Below are 14,993 nucleotides of genomic sequence, written 5' to 3' on the forward strand. Positions count from 1 at the left end.
ATCATCTTTAGAAAAAAATTGTAGGACTTATCAGTTTTAAGTCATATTTTTTGAAGGAAATATTGGAAAAAATAAGTTCGCCCCATTTCAAATTGTGGTCTTGATTTTTTTTTAATTAAATAAGTAGGGGAAATGGATTTATGTTGGCCTAAATGCCCTTAATTTGAGCCCATACATAAATTCTGCAATCGACTAAATTTTCAATAGCGACCAAAAATATCCATTAGTGCCGTCCCAATGACGCGTTCATCTAGATAAAATTGATAAATAGCAGATTTTTAGCGATGGACCCAATCTTAGATCCATAGGCCAACATAAGAGCCATTTCCCCTATGTAAAGTTTCTTAAGTAGAAGATATCTTTACACTCAAAAAAATTCTTTGAAATCTGAGAGGATGCTGCCAACCCCATAGTCGAGTTGACGTGAAATTCATCAATTTCGTTTGATAATTTTGAAATCATTGTGGTATCTTCAGCTGAATTGATAATTATTAAAATTAGAAAACACCAATTTCAATTTGCGAATATTAGGAAAGAGTACGCGTACCCCAAGCTTGCAAAAATCTTGAACATTTACTTACTTTGGAGTGGTAACTTTCTTTTACCTGGATTGCATGGATGCATGGATTCAAAAATATTGATAAATGGAATATAGTGTTTAAATACCATCAGTGAAAAAAAAATGGTTGGCAGTTATAGAGGGTGTCACCGAATGATGATACGCCCCTGTGTTTACCCCCGAGTAAGGCACATAGCCTCTAGGAGGTAATACAAGTTAATGAAAAGGGTTTTCTTGATTGTGCTCCGAACTATACACATTCCTCATCTATGCCTATTGTCAACATATGCCGCCGGAAATGTCTAAACAACACAACGTAGGGTCACAAAACCAAGTTTCTTGGATTTCTGCAACCCATCTAAGGATAGTCCGCAAGCCAAAGATTGAATAAAGCTGTGTTAAGGTGTAGTGGATATCCTGGGCCTAGCACAAACTATCAATTAATCATCGCATTGGATCATTCTTGTCCTGATCTGCTAAATTGTTCAATACAGAAAATTTGACTTGTACCCAGAATCTTGAAAAAAGAAAATCATTTGGAATATCTGGTCGATGTAACCTAAAATTTACCTGGTTCACCATGACTGATCAAAGGTCACAATACTCGACCCAATCAACAATGGCTTCCACATGTCAGTGTCAACGTTGACATTATCATGCATGATACGTGCACCAAATACTATGATTTATCATCCTGGCTCCCGGGAGAGATATTGAAATCAACCCCGACTTGCCAGCTTTAATCAGAATTACGATCCAATCCCGGGTGCCAAGTATCGTACATATATGCGTGCTCTATCGCTATTCCTTGCCCACATAAAACGTTCGAAGAATGTGTGGGTAGACATCTTACCCCTCCGTTATACAAGAAGAGCATTCAAGATGAATAGTCTTGTCGCAACATGAAAAAAAATCTGGATTAAGACCTTTCAGGCAAGCAGTCAGCAGCATGGAAAACACTTATCTAGTCTCTCCACCTTTCCACCTCTTTGAGCCACCCAATCTTGCTAGGCCGCTCTTCCTTGATTCCTCCGTTTTCTCGAGTATCTATCTACTGAAAATAGTCAGACGTCATTACAACCCTATATCTTCATCAATATTTTAAAAGGGCGAAACTGTTTTAGTAAACAATGGCTTTAGCCGTCAATTTCCCGCGAATAAAAACTCACCAAATGCAAACTAACAACACTATCAAGTAGAGGAATGTTAAGGTTGGTATGGTAAGTTTGCAAGAGTAAGCTTTTATTTGCGAGAAAGCGGCGGATGAAGTCGTTGCTTATAAAAGTAATTTCGCCCTAATGAAATGTTGGCATCGATGTACACAGTGACCAAGTGGCTGCCTAGGGATCCATACTGCCTTGTTACACACCAAGGAGCATTCGAGTGCTGCTGCTGACGAGCTGTTTAATAAACGAACAAATGCTGTATGTATCCCATCGTGACAGAAAGTGATTTGGGACCGATTTCATGGTGGCAGAGGATCCCGCCCATCACTGACATACACACGCGCAGCCGTCACTCGTAAATGGTGAATCAGGAAATTAATGCGAAAAGGTCTCGTTTAACTCTGATACCAGCCCATCATTATTACCTTCTTTTTTGGCTATAACGTCAAAACTAGAACTTAACACCTTGTGAATTAATAACTTTTTAATACTGCACCATTTTTCCATTCGTATGTTGTGTGGTCCGAAAAATGCATTAACCAAAACCGGGAATCGAACCCATTCACCCAAAGCATGACCTAGTTCAACGCTACGCCTTTACTGACTGAGCTACTGGAGTCCCAAGCGTATCATGCATACAAGTACATAACCAACAGACATGCACCCCACCGGTAGTAACATCATCACCAAGCTACGTAGCTGTGCTGTGCCTAAGATATGGAATCGTTTCAGTCACGTTTTTCACCCATCAGAAGAGTCACACGCATCCTGTCCTGATCCTGAAAGCGCACGGCAACACGTGAACACGCGAACGGAGATTGCATGTTCGTAATTAAATTTTTCATCGCATCCTTTCTGTTGGGACAGAAATAGACGGCTGTATAGAAATGTTTTGAATGAAAGAATACTGAATGTGTATTTGGTTTTGTTTTATTATTCAGCTACTCAGTATGCTGCAAATGTTAATAAAGTCATATAAAATACGGGTCCAGAATGCTAAACGAATCGTGTGTTATTTACGCGTGGTTATGGGATGTAAACTAGGCCTAGCTCCTCAGTTCGGTCTATCCAACAAATAAATCATTTTCTGCAATCAATCACATTCAAATGAACTGAAAAAAAGAAGTAGGCCGCGCTGAAAAACTTACGTTTTTTGATTTTGCTGCAGTTTGTGTTTTGTGATTTTAATAAATTTTAATGGTTTCCTAAATTCTTAATTCTAAACTTTTGATTGAATCGAATTTTGGCACGTGCACTGCGTTTGTCGTGAAACAGTTTTTCAGATGCTTAATATTGACAAAAAGTCGTTAATTCCAACCGCAGGGAGGAAGCCATTCAAACAAGCTCTATCACAGGCCGGACCATTTCATATTCATCGCCGTCAAGTAATTGGGATCACACGTCACCATGGCTATTTGGATTAAAGAAATGGTGCCGCATTTGGGAGATGCAATTTGATTCAGCTTAGGAAACACGAGAAGGCGGGCTAATTACAGATCATTCTGGTTAGACCAAGGGATCCGCACACCAATCTTGGGTCATATTTTTTTTCAGTGCCGATTGTTCCGGTTATAGAGCAAGCTGCGATTGTTTATAAAATACCCATCCCAGCAACCCGGAATTTCTGACACCTTGAATGTTTTAGCTTGAAATCGCAAGGATAAATCGGTCTAGCGGCATTTCGGATTTGATCTATAAGTGAACCGAGAAGTTAACTGCTGGTCTGAGTTCCTCTGGTATATTTAATTAGATGATGTTCCTGAATATACAGCCAAACAGCACGTAATGTTGTGAACAACTTCAGTTGTCAACAGTGCTCCCATTTTATTTACTACAAACCAATACCTACGAGATTGTGCTAAAGCTGTGCCGAATCTAATTTTTAAGGGTGAGACCCTTCCTTTTTATTTGCTTACATTATATTTCAATCAGTATTTGTAAAAACTTTACCAAATAGGTTCTTGTTGAAGCACACCATCGGCTTCGGGCTCTACATGATTTAAAATTGTAAGCAGCAACAATAAATACCCCCCGGTAGCGAAGAACAATGTACAGTTCTATTCCCACTACTGTGTCAGTTGTGTGTATACATCGTTGTGTATTGTGCCCTCCGTACGGTTAGGAAGCTCTCGGCCGTTGTACCTTCAGTGCGCTCATCGCCTAGTGTGTGTGCCAGAAAAAAAGAATCAGAAGCAATGTCTGGAAAGAAGCCTGATCCCTATGGCTTCGCCAAGGATTTCCTGGCTGGTGGTATCTCCGCCGCCGTGTCCAAGACTGCCGTGGCCCCGATTGAGCGCGTCAAGCTGTTGCTGCAGGTACAGGCTGCTTCAAAGCAGATCGCTGTCGAGAATCAGTACAAAGGCATCGTCGATTGCTTTGTTCGCAACCCCAAGGAACAGGGCTTCGGAGCTTTCTGGAGAGGTAACTTTGCCAACGTGATCCGGCACTTCCCGACCCAGGCGCTGAACTTCGCCTTCAAGGATGTCTACAAACACGTGTTCTTGGGTGGCGTTGATAAGAACACACAGTTCTGGCGTTACTTCCTGGGTAACCTGGGATCGGGTGGTGCCGCTGGTGCCACTTTGCTGTGCTTCGTCTACCCACTCGACTTCGCCCGTACCCGTCTGGGCGCTGATGTCGGCCGTGGTGGACAGCGTGAGTACAACGGTCTGATCGACTGCCTGAAGAAGACCGTCAAGTCCGATGGTATCATCGGTCTGTACCGTGGCTTCAACGTATCCGTTCAGGGTATCATTATCTATCGTGCTGCCTACTTTGGCTGCTTCGATACTGCCAGACCCGAAGAACACCTCGATCTTCGTCTCGTGGTGTCAGAAGACGCATGATGATGTAGTCTGGCCGTGCCAAGGCCGACATCATGTACAAGAACACCCTCGACTGCTGGGTCAAGATCGGCAAGCAGGAAGGTTCCTCGGCCTTCTTCAAGGGCGCCTTCTCCAACGTCCTGTGTGGTACTGGTGGTGCTCTGGTGCTCGTGTTCTACGATGAGCTGAAGGCTCTGATGGGTTAGATATAAGTTTAGCGAAAACAAATCACAAAGATACAAAAACAATTGACTATATATAAACGTAAACAATAACAATACACAACGATGTATACACACAACTGACACAGTAGTGGGAATAGAACTGTACATTGTTCTGTAGGCGGGCTTCGCTACCGGGGGGTTTTTATTGTTGCTGCTTACAATTTTAAATCACGTAGAGCCCGAAGCCGATGGTGTGCTTCAACAGTCCTAAATTTTAATTTGAGGAGCTCGGCTAGTTTGGTGGCTGCCGTTTTTGCTTACTGAGTAGAAAATTGTGGGTGGTGTTTCCTAATAAGATCCTCCAAAAACAAAACAATTACTATGGTCGCGTTGCCTGCTTAAGCGAATCCTGACCCATCTTACCAACTCCGTAGCATGTATGGGGAGCGTCGGTGTAGGCACTGGCCTCCCGTTATGTAGGTTATGTAGGTTACATCAATAATATCCTTCCTTTCCCCGCAACGGAGAAGATGAGCGTGGCCGGCAATGGTGATTGTCATGCTTTTCCTGTTCTGAACTTTGATTGGCGAGCTATTCACTCCTAAATAGTCTTCCTTGTCTACGAAACTTTGAATCATTATTCAATCATAAAAGATCTACTCCATGCAATCAACAAAAATTCCATCCTTGCAAGACCATTATCCTCTCATTTTGTTGATTATCTGGTAAGCTATCAATATAAAACAATAAGGAACAGAGCTACACGTATTCTGATAAACAAAACATCCTCTGCTCTTAACTCAAAGGCACTCCAATGTGCCTAAAGCATTGATTGTTGTTGGATATAGCTGAAGGTTACATTTTGTCAAACGCTATTAATCATATGTTACCATGCTTCTGCGTAATAAATTGAATAAATGTAGAGCTTTGAGTGGGTTGTTTTATTTCCTTTAAATTCCGTTATAATTGCTTATCTTTTGACAGATACGCGTATTTCGTCTACTAGCACATCGCAGAGGTAAAAAAGGCTAACAAAGAGATGGATAAAGGACTTCATTATGAATTTAAATCCAAGGTTGCAGAACATATCGTTACAAAGGGGCACAATATAAAAAAAGGATAACATTAATATCCTGCGGAGTGTATCTTGGAAACTAGACGTAGCAGAAAGTTTAGAAATATTTAAACATAATCCATCAGCATTACTTAATAGAGATCAAGGAAACTGATACTCGAGACTCTTTAGCATGCTACCTAAAACAACACATCGTAGCATGCATCTACCTGTTGGAGACTACATTTAGGTACCTGTTTAGGTAAATTGTGACATGGCAGTGGATACCTGCTGATTTTGAGTACCTATTGATTAGTATTTAACTCGTAGACAAAAGATGGGTTCTTCAGCGGTGTTGAGTACTTGGCACTGATGAAACCTGCAAGTAGTAGACGAAATACGCGTATCTGTCAAAAGATAAGCAATTATAACGGAATTTAAAGGAAATAAACCAACCCACTCAAAGCTCTTCATAAAGGGAATCCGTTAAGAGGTTCGAAAAATTTAAAGGATTGAATAAATGTTCCACTGTGTAGCCCTTAGATTTACCGTTCTGCTCGTGTTTGTTTTAGTTAGGGGAGCGTAGCGACGGGCAAGCTTCTTCTAAAAGAAGTTTCTAAAACAAGAAGCTGTTTGAGAAACAAGCTTATAAAAGAAGCTTCTACAGAAACTTCTAAAAGAAGCTTATAGAAGACGCTTTCCCGTCGCTGCACTCCTCTAACTAAAACAAATATTAAAATATTTGAGGGTTACACAGTTTATTAAACATTTCATCGATAGTTTTTCCGACAGATTATCGGGTTAATCTAGTTAATCAGACTGTCCTTACTAAAAATAAAAACAAACAGACATCATGCTTAAAGCATAAATAAAAAAAAACTGACAGCACATTGTATTCAAATGTGTGTTAATATTTTTCAATCCGGTATTTTCCGAATTAACGGGGTCCAGATTTTTGAGTCGTCGGATAAGCGGGGGAATAGTTTAGTGATGTTCAGCTATGGATCATTATTAGGGCAGCCATTTAGGAATCTAGTAGTGTTCAGATTTGGAAATCTTTTTTCAAGTATTTGGCCAAACGGCATTCGACCAAATGGCGTTCAGCCAAACGGCATTCGGCCAAATGTCCAGACATCGATTAATGTATCCATCCCAGGTGATTAAAATCCCCGTGAAATATTTTGGCCAATTTCAAGTTTCGAGCATGCAGATTTTAATTTATTTTAGCAGAGCTACCAATGAAAAATAAATTTATTTGTTTTTCCGCCATTATTCTGGAACAAACCTCCACCTAAAGTCTGTTCCAGTTAGTATTTGGCCACTTCTTTTTAATTGCTGTAGCGCCTCTAGTTGTCGTAGCAAGAAACTATTGACATCGTTTTGATCCGGATATTTATTAGTAGTGAAAAGATTATCAGGATTCATAAACTTGTTCAAAAGCTATGGAAGATGGAACGTGACAGATGTGAAAAAATTCTGCACACTCACGGTCCAAATTCAACGTGGTCAGAAGGAATGATTGCAAAGGCTGTCAAATTTCCAAAATCGACTGTAAATACCGTGCTTAAACGTTACCAGGAAACACTAACGTTGGATCGTGCAAAACAAAACAAACGTAGAAGTTGAACATATGACCGAAAACTACGAGCGAAGGTCATAAGGCCAGTCCAAAAGAAACCTGGGATCTCCGGTCGTGATTTGGCGAAAAGGTTCAGTGCGGCACACAGTACAGTTCGGCTAATCTGTATGCGAGAAGGTTTCCGGTCGTACCATGCCAGCAAACATCCCAACAGGACGCTGAAACAAAACCTGGTTGCCAAAAATCGTGCAAGGAAGCTAGTACGAGCAAGTTCTGACCAAGTATAACGGATGTATTTTAATGGCCGATTAAACTTACGTAAAAATGGACTTTGGACAAATCCCGGGCCAAAACCTAAGGGGGATACTCAGGATAAATTCAAATTTGTCTTTGCAGATAAATTTTCTCGCAAGTTGATGATTTGACAAGGCATCTGCCGTTCCGGAAAGGAAAACAAAGGTTTTCATCACTGGAGCGACTATGAATGGACAACTTTACAAGGAGGACCCATAAAGTTCTGGCCTGACGTAGCCAGCTGCCATTACAGCCGCGATGTCATAGAATGGTATAAGCAGAATAACGTCGATTTTATAGAGAAAAGTATCAATCCACCAAGTTGTCCAGATTTTCGTTCACTGAAAAATTTTGGGCGATTATCAAGCGCAAATTGAAGAAATGTGGCAAAACAATCAAAACACCATCCGATTTGGAGAAGAGGTGGAAAAGGATGGTAGATGAGGTTAGCAGTACTACCATAGAGGTAACTCTAAGACCAGAAGGTCCCGAAGAAATGTGCTCAACTTTTTGGCTCAGCTCTGGAGCTCTCTTTGGTCCCAAGCTAATCGATTCACCCCTCGAAACATAGGAAAAACCAATAACCCCTCATTTTACCTGTCAAACTTTCATAGCGAATCAAAACAAACATTGCGTAGTACTAGAATTTCGACTGGAATGGGATACGTTAATCGTTTGCTTGGGACCAATAGGCTAGTCAAGTAGTGAGCCAATTTTAAATCGTTAGTTTCGTATTGATTGTTGGTACTACTGTACAAGACATGATGAGAGGTATTCCGCGAAAAGTTCGAAAATTCATCCGAAAAGCTGACGAATAATTTTTGTTGCATGTTTCCCTTAAAGCTAAATAAAAAATGATACCTTTAGCGTTTTTGTACTTTATTTCCGCTTGGAGAAATGACCTATTTTGTGCGGCCAGATTCTAAATGGAACAGACTTCATAGTTGAAGAACCATAGGTACACTACTTTTACTGAAACAGCCACCTTAAATAGGTGTAAAATTTATTAATGGCGGTAAGTTCCAACTCGGATTAACATTTAATCCATTCCCTGTTTGGATCACCAGCAAAATGTTTGCTTAGAGTCGTGTTGATTGAATCTGATGTCGACATCAAAGCAGCCGGACATTCTTGATCGGGATTTGATCATAGGGTAATACCGGTTGGAGCATACCACCATAAAAGACACACATTGAAGATAAAAATCTACAACAACTAACAATGTCTAGCGTCTACGAAAATGGATTTATATATACACTCAGGATCTCAGTTCAACTCAACAATGTGCCATGAAGTTGTTTGAATTAATTTGAATTTTAATATAATTCCCTGAGATTCCATGAATTTCCAGGTCGAAAATTGAATTCCCTGATATTTCCTGATTTTCAAGGTTTTCCAAGTAGTTGACACCCTGTGATAAAATGTGACAATATGTAAGCATCGAGATTTCAATTGTTGAATGGATGGGGATCTTTAGAATAATACCTGATACACCTGAAGCTTTGAAAACAGCAATTTCAAGAGGAATTACGACAGCATATCTGAAAGAAGTAATTTGAATCCAATCTGAAGTCTTGAACAGAAGTCATCAGGTTATTGGTTCAAGATTTCAGCTTGATCAGGTATTATTCTGAAGATCTTCATCTGCCCAGCAATTCGAATCATATTTCCCAGTTTTTCTCTCTAATACCAGGTTGCTTAGAATTTATTCCAACGCCAGGTGATCGTACAACTCCTCAGGATATTCGTTCAAGAATTCAGCTTGATCAGGTATCATTCTGAAAACCTTCAACTGCACAACAATTCAAATCAAATCACAACTCTCAGATGTTCTCTTAATATATCATATTGCTCAGAAATTTTTCAAAAGACTTACAGCTGATCAGAGACCTCCAGGATATTTGTTCAAGACTTCAGCTGGATCAGCTATCATTCTGAAGATCTTCAACGGCACAACAACTCAAATCACATCTCCCAGGTATTCTCCAAAGATCTCCAAAATTCCACTGCCCAACAATTCAAATCATATCTACCATGCACTTTTCAAGATACCATGTTGCTCAGAAAATATTTATAGACCTCCAACTAATATTATAAATTAACAATATGGTCCAGTCTTCTATTATCCCCAAGATACAATTTTTCCCGATGCTAGCGCCACTAATGACATGACAGGTGACTAGTACACTGTAAATTGAGCGCTTAGCAGCTCAATTTCAACAAGGCTATCGAAAATTACTCATAGTTGAGTAAAATTTTACTCAGTATTGAGAATTATACAAATAATGCTCATGCTCGTAGTTTGTCATCCAAGTGTATCCGTGGCATAAGAATGCTTGAGAAAGCTAATACCAACCGGTGGAAACTAATGATTTAAAATTGGCTCACTATTTGACTAGCCTATTGGTCCCAAGACATCCATCCACATCCAGCGAACACCATTCTAGTCGAAATTCTAGTATTACACTATGATTCGCTATAAAAGTTTGAATAAAGATAAAAGGAGGGGTTCGTGGATTTCCTATGTTTCGAGGGGTGCATCGATTAGCTTGGGACCGAAGAGAAGTACCAGAGCTGAGCCAAAAAGTTGAGAACGTTTCTTCGGGACCTTCTAGTTCCGAGAGTTACCTCTATGCTTATACCATAGAGGTAACTCTAAGACCAGAAGGTTCCGAAGAAACATGCTCAACTTTTCGGCTCAGCTCTGGTACTCTCTTCAAATCCACGAACCCCTAATTTTATCTGTCAAACTTTCATAGCGAATCGAAACAAACATAGTTTAGGACGAATTTGGAATCAGGAAGCAGTGTTAGATTTTGAACAATATCTTAATAATGTGTGGCTCTTTATCAAACTCAACGGTACTAATGGAAAGGGGAATAAACTTAGAAGTCATCTTTGGTAGAAACATTTCATTTATTGTTAAAACCCGTTCGATAAAGAGAAGTAAAGCGTGGGTTGTGCTTAGTAGAACGGAAATTAGATCAAAAACCCGATACTGTGTAGCCCGTCACTAATACTTTTTTTCCTCATTTGGTTGCGATCTCATACTACTGGAAAAAAAGCATTAGTGACGGACTACACAGTATAGTTTGGAGTTTTTTCACACACAGCTTAGTCACCAAGTGCTGCTAGCGAGCAAATCAACTCCCCGCACAGTTGTTCAAGTGACCAAAATCCTAGTTAATGATGGTGAGCAATCTAAGTTGAGTTCCTAGGCTAAGAATAACTAGCATGCATATAGATTAGAGTGGTTCTAAATATAGATTTTGATTTACCTAGCTCAATCGATTCTCAATCAGGTCCTGATCATTCTTTCAAAATGTGAGCTCATTTTGTTGCGATCTCATACTGCCCTGGCACTTTGAAGTTTATAGAGGAATTACTGTGGGAAAAGTGAACTTTTTGTTCACCTCGATAGCCCTTGCCATACTCTGTATATCTCGAGAAATAGAATGAGACAATGTTTTGGATTGTGGACCATAGAAAACATAACAATTTAAAATTGTGTAGTCAAATCGATCTAGTGAAGAGCCCGAATGATTTGCAATATATTTTTTGCGAGGGGGACGATATTTACGATGCAAGAACAATTTTGTTTTATTGTGGTTAGCTGCGCGCACGCTGAGTAGATAGAATGAAGATTGATGACGATTCTGAAGATTTCCTGCAAAAAGATGATGCGCGATGCAGGTAGATGCGAGAAATGAATGAAGATTTTTTGTAGATTGATTTGCTAGTGTGAGATTTTTCGAGCATCTAGAATTAAGATTTAGATGTGACGCCAATTGTCTCAATGTGGATCCAGGTCGTAAAAGTTATGATTCGAAAGTATTTCTCCGAAAACAAATATAGTCATTGGGAACAGCAGCACAAGGAGAGAGGTTGTTGTGATGGACAGCAGAATCCATCTAATTGAGTAGATCGACCCACCATCTGACATTTCAGTGCTGCAGTATTAAAATCCACCGTTACATCTTTCTGTGGTAATATTTTACTGTAATTGGCTGATTGATTTTAGGCTCCCGGAAATGCTTTCAACAATTTCAAGTGTGTTAAAAGGTACTGTGTTCAGGAACAAACCAGTGGTATCTCAGACATGGAATTTGGTGAGATCTATCTGATTATAAATGATTTATTGCTACCGTATTGAGCCAGCAACGTTTACCAATCCTATCCTGTGGATTTACCTTCCCCACTAACAAGCCCCAAAACTCCGGTAACACTTATGACAGTGCCATATTATCGGTAGAGCGATGGTGGGCTAAAGCTAAGGCCCCCATATTGGAAGGGACTCCCTGGCTCAGAGTCATCAATCATATCCTTCTCATTAGTATGTTTCAAGGAGTTAATCGTTGGCTAGCTTTGTATCGAACACAAAAGCTTTGAAAATTTGAATCAATGCATCATGAAAAGAAAACTAAAAGCTCTCACAGATTACAGAACAACATTAGGACAGTTAGGTCGTTAGCGTGGCCAAAATCTCTTGAGTCATGGGCATGTTTTCTACAGCTTTACGTTCTTCGACAAAGTTGCTCGGTTTACAAAGCACCAACTTTTAAAGGTTTCTGTTTAGTTCTTCTTCTCACATAGAAAGTCGCCAAGTTTTTAGTAAGCCAGAACTGGAAACCGGAAGCAGGTGAGCTGTACAAACTAATTATTAATATATCGACAGGTCCCAAGTAGTATTGCAAGTTTAAAATGAGTGAATAATACATTGAGGGATTCTATAAACTAGACTTAATTGGTTACCGATCATGAGTATTGAATGCGAAATATTGATGAAAATTGATATCAACCCCACAGAAAAAAATCTGAATATTAACTATCGCGTAGAATCTCCCTTCGATTAACTTTGAGCTATACTTGGCATAAACAACGAAATCGTTTACAAGCTTGCAAACAATTTTGCTAATTTATGTGATAATGCGCTTAAAATTAAACAAAATATCGCGTATATTTATGCCAAATCTAGCGTTAATTTTATGTGCGCTATATCTCGCAGAAATTTACATAAATTTTTCGAACGGTGCCAAATTGGCATTTAAAATTAAACGGAAAAGGATTGTCGCAAGTGCCTATTTTTATTTTATGTGTGCTACAATTTGAAAATTGTTATCGCGGGGGCCCCGCAATAAAAAATAGACCAGGTGTCCAAGGGTGGTTAAGACGGCCCTGACTTATGAGAGCTCATAGAGTTCTCTGCATCTCTCTCTAGTAAGTGTTCAACTAGATATGCTTTCCCATTCCCAGCAGTTGCAAGGACGTGGCCAGGACCTTCGTTTAGGAGGCTGAGATCAACCCCCAATTTCGGTCTTTACACAGCAAAAAAAAAAAAGTGGATGCACTACAATCATGTCGAAAATTTCATGTAATTTTTATGACCACATAAATAAACAAATGCAGTAAAAGTAGCGTAATGTCAGTTCATGCATTGTATTAATGATAATTTTGTCCTTTTTAGCAAGTAATATTACACCATATTTTCGACATGATTGTAGTGCATCCACTTTGACGTGAAATCAAAATTATTTTTTTGCTGTGTAGGGTAATGGACGAAGGTGGCACTACTCTCATACAATGGTTTAGGTATTGTACCATCAACGAATTTGTGCAACTAATGCGAATGCGAATGCGAAATCGATCAAGTGAAGAGCCCCCTTTCCAATGTCGGTATTATTTATGAGATTAGAACTACAACTCATGATACACTTTGTCAACAGTCTACTGGAATGAATTGGCTTCTTTTACAGCTCTATCATTTCTTTTCACTTAAAAAAAACCTCCATAATCTAACATTGATTGTGAACCTCCCTTTCATTGCTAACGATAGACAGTCGTCGAATGATGATGATGATGATAGCAACATTGATGAATGATAACTTACATTGATTATTATCCGTCTCGCTTCGGTTCCAACAGCAGCGTCCAATGCTCAAGAGCATCGTAAGGGTCCACTTTTTGGGTTCATCGTTATCGCTGTCTCTCGATGCAACCGAACTGAACCAGCAGCCAATCCAAATGTGCGAATACGAGCACGGAATCACAAGGCTTTCAATCTATGCTTTATTTGTACGACGACGAGCGGCAGCAGCAGCGGTGGCACAAGTAGTATTTGAAGCTAGGAAGAACCGAGCTTACAGCTCTAGCACATACAACACCCCACAAACACGTGGAAATATGGATCCGACACGAGACAGACGGGCAGGAAATGGGAAAAACTCGAGCAAAGGAGCCTGTGTAAGAAGGACTGTGTGTAATAGAAAGAAGATCCTTCCACCCACACACACACACTCACACACTTGATTGAAGCACCTCGCCGTCGTTGGTTGGATTGCACATTGGTGTGTACGGTCTGTGTGCCAACGTGTGACGAGAAGCCACTGAGAGCGCAGGGGAGTCGAGATTTTCCAAGCGCTCGTTTTTTTTTTCTTCTTTCAATCCGCCCAGACTTATTTGTCGGGATTCCTTTGCTCGGATCCTTTTGCTTCTAATTTCCTTGATTATATGAACTTTCAACCTGGGCAGAAATTCGCTCTTATCTTTACACTCGATTTTGTTTCACTATTCTTTCAACACTTTCTCGTTAATTAAGTTGAAGATTGCTACCCTATCGCATCCCCATATCGCTCCGTTGTATACACATTTTCCTTTCAGTAGACACACACGAACACATACACGGTTTACATTCTCAAGTATCAAACGGCCGGGAAAAGCATTCGAAAATATCCACCCAACCCTGTGCCGTCAGAAATAGTATCAATTTACATTTCTCGCACACTTTCCATTGCACGCAGATTTCGAAGCTCTTACCGCCATCCAACAGGCGCTCCAGCACTTCCCCTGAACGCAGGTTTAGTTTTTCCACCTCATTTCGCGCGAATCGTGTAAAACCAAAACTACTGAGTTAATCCACTCGAAGATGAACCCGAACTAATCCACTCGTCTGCTTGATTTCGTCTCAACCTAGTACTGGTAGAACTCTTCTATTCCGGACCGACACCCCAATGTCTTGTGCTACCCAAAAGAAAAAAAGAAAGCAAATTTGATCACCGTCGTGTGCGTTGCTGCGGATGCGGGCAACTCGCGCTGGCTTGTCTCTCGGAAGCGACCGTGGGACTGAAACTTTCCGTGAAATCACCTCGGAAAAATGTACCATAAGGACCTGCTGCCACTTGATGAGCCCCAGCGCCGCTGATTTGCTGGGAGAGTTTGTGAGCCTTCCGCTCTTTTTCGGAGTGGGGAGCGTGTCCGGTGCCGTCACGTCAGTTGTCGTCGTCGGGGATATGGTGGCATGGCAATAAGGTGTTGCTCCCAGTTCGGTAGGGAGATTGGTTTCTCTATCCTCTCCG

At 40.4% G+C, this 14,993-nt stretch overlaps 1 protein-coding gene and 1 pseudogene across 2 annotated transcripts in view; one reads left to right on the forward strand and one right to left on the reverse strand.

The window, feature by feature from the left end:
- LOC135704232 (Kv channel-interacting protein 1) overlaps nucleotides 1-14,735 on the reverse strand; it is a 131,064-nt gene extending 116,329 nt beyond the window's left edge. The window contains exon 1 of one of the 2 annotated variants that reach the window (XM_065225709.1): nucleotides 14,455-14,735. The gene's annotated coding sequence lies outside the window, so the exon portion shown is untranslated. Of the gene's footprint in view, nucleotides 1-13,528 lie in introns of both variants that reach the window. The other variant, XM_065225708.1, reaches the window with a different exon arrangement.
- Nucleotides 3,832-4,785, forward strand: LOC135704167 (ADP,ATP carrier protein 1-like; annotated as a pseudogene).
- Nucleotides 14,736-14,993: the final 258 nt, after the last annotated feature.

This window comes from Ochlerotatus camptorhynchus, unplaced genomic scaffold (assembly GCF_037179485.1).
Source record: "Ochlerotatus camptorhynchus isolate MF236.1 unplaced genomic scaffold, CSIRO-AGI_Acam_v1.1 ptg000232l, whole genome shotgun sequence".
Taxonomy (NCBI): Eukaryota; Metazoa; Arthropoda; class Insecta; order Diptera; family Culicidae; genus Ochlerotatus; species Ochlerotatus camptorhynchus.